Source organism: Carcharhinus amblyrhynchos, chromosome 13 (genome assembly GCF_965287045.1).
Source record: "Carcharhinus amblyrhynchos chromosome 13, sCarAmb.v2.hapA, whole genome shotgun sequence".
Lineage (NCBI taxonomy): Eukaryota > Metazoa > Chordata > Chondrichthyes > Carcharhiniformes > Carcharhinidae > Carcharhinus > Carcharhinus amblyrhynchos.
The window spans coordinates 29,094,704-29,097,132 of NC_137336.1; the positions used below are offsets into that span (position 1 = coordinate 29,094,704).

The 2,429-nt window shown below is 40.9% G+C and overlaps 1 pseudogene; it reads right to left on the reverse strand.

The window, feature by feature from the left end:
- Window positions 1-1,781: 1,781 nt before the first annotated feature.
- On the reverse strand, window positions 1,782-1,957 carry LOC145352060 (U2 spliceosomal RNA; annotated as a pseudogene).
- Between the last annotated feature and the right edge of the window lie 472 nt (window positions 1,958-2,429).

Here is a 2,429-nt window from a genome sequence, read left to right on the forward strand (position 1 = left end):
ATTTGTGTTGGACTGTGTTGCCTAGAAACTCTTTGCATAGCTTTTTCATTACAATTGACTTTTTGTGGGTCTGCAGCTCTCTGAGACAGCTCCACAGCAGCTGTCTCCCTGAGCGAGCACATTAGAAGTACAAGGGTGCACTCTCCCTTTTCTCTATACCTGCCCTGTATCCACCCTCCTCCCCCCTCCCACACCCAGCCCCACCTGCAGAGTTGAGTCTTTCCCAATACACATTATGGAGCTGCCAGAAGTACATACTGTTCACATTTACAGGCCTGCTGAATGCATATGCCCAATGGATGAAAAGTCCAGGCCATTTAGCATCCGCAGTAGGCAATCATTATTCCCAGGAAGGAACGTATTCCCATTTTACTGTGCTGGATTATTGTTGTCATAGTGACTGAAATTGAGTAGAGATGGCACTAAGTCCCCATGCAGTCAGCACTAAAGAGAAGGTTGTTGTATTAATAACAGGGTGCTCGCACTGGTGTCTCTCAATGCACACACAGTGATGAAGGAGAGATAGGAAGAAATAGGGAGAACACAGAAAGACAGAGAGACACACAGAGGAGATGCAGAGGGAGAGAGACAGAAAGGGCAACGAAAGACAGAGTTTAAGAGAGACAAATGGAAGGAAGGATATAGGACAACTTCACAGGGGCAGGAGAGGAAATCTCCCTAAAACAAAGAATTGTGTCCAGACAGCTAGATACCTTCATCTTCTGATTTTTAGGGAAAGAAAGTTATTGTTTAGAAACATAAAATCACACTTGAAAATATACTGAAACTGAGAAATGTTGGCAGTGGAAGGTTACTTTGATCTTGCATCTTCCAGTTTTCCCTCACCTGAGTGTCACATGAGTAAAATGAATTTAGATTAATATGTCACTATTTAAGTAATTCTAAAGTTAACTTCAAACAGGTATTGTGTTTTAAGTTTTCCATACAGTGAATCGAATTTAATTAGAAAATATAAAATGTTAACTTAAAAGTTTTTTATTTTGAATGAATGATCAAAATGTTGGGGTCAAATTTTCAACTAATCAGCAAACTCTTGGGTGATTTTGTAGCGATGTGGGTGTTGAGATCTCACAGGGCGCAGGAGTGGAGTTTGCGAATCTAGTGAGTGGTGCTGAGGGAACATGGTATAACAGTGAGAGGCTGAGGATGGAGTGAGGGAAGGCCACAGATAACAACTACCCATGAGTTTGAACCTTTAAGGGTTTGGTTGTGTGAGAGTGGGACAATTTTACTATATTCATTTTTAAAATTGCTTGCGGTGGGGGTGCCGGACAAGTGGGATGGAGGTGCCAGGCTGAAGGTTTGCCTAGGGTAGCAGATACTTTAGTGCCATCCCTGGCCTAGCATGTCAATTTGGCTGGCTGCCGGGTGGGAAACAGAAGAAAAATTTATAATGAGATTCTGGTTTTTAAAAAATGTTATCCCTTTCTCAGAGTTACAAAGTCAATGCAGAATGGACAGGGCAAGACTTTAATCCATTTTCTTGCTTGCTCCAAAAAACAGTTCAAGTTCAAATTGAATCCAATTCATGGTCATCACAAGAGAGACATATTAGATCCAAGCTGACAAGAATAGGCGTTACACCTGATCTCAGTCTTGATACCTACGTTTGATGTTAGCCAAATGGCCAGAAAGCGATTCTGGTTTTTTTTAGTTATATCCAATCAAAGTCCAATAAAAGTCTCCACCAGTGAGACATTACAGATCCAAGCTGACAAGACAGGTCACCCTTTTCCTGTCTTGGACTTGATCTACATGATCCAAGCTGCTAGAAGCAAGCATTGCACCCCCTCCAGTGCTTGATCTTATTTGCATCTTAGCCGAAAGGCCTAGATACCATTTTTAAAAATGACTTTGAATGAAGCCTCACTGTAACTTCTATCAAGTCAGGACAGCAAAACTACACTTGATCTTAGCCAAAAGACTGAGAAGTGATTCTGGTTTTTTTTTGTTGTTATAGTTGTCAGGATTGTCAAGTTTCTGGGCTTGTCAGATATGCGGCACAGAGCTGCACTGCCTTCTACCCTCCCCACTTCCTCATAAATATCGGGCTGTTGCTGTCAGTCTAAAAGTATTTTGATTGAAAGCAATTCCCAGCATTCAGTAGGGGTGATTTCACAAGCTCAGACATCTGAAAGCTTGACTGGAGTTTTCAATTAAAACAAGACTTTCTTTGTAATGAGAAATTATAAGAGAGCAATCATTTCATCATTACCCCAAAAAGGAATTGAAGTCAAGTGTCTCTCAGCAGAGGAAGGAAACTTCGAAAATGCTTAAAATTAATCCCAATCATTTCTATTTCTCAGAGGGCAAGGGGAAGGCTAACAAGAAAATTAAACATTGATGTGGAATCCAGCTTCAGAAACTTTAATTCAATTCACTGGTTGTAGTCACATTTTTGTAGTTAC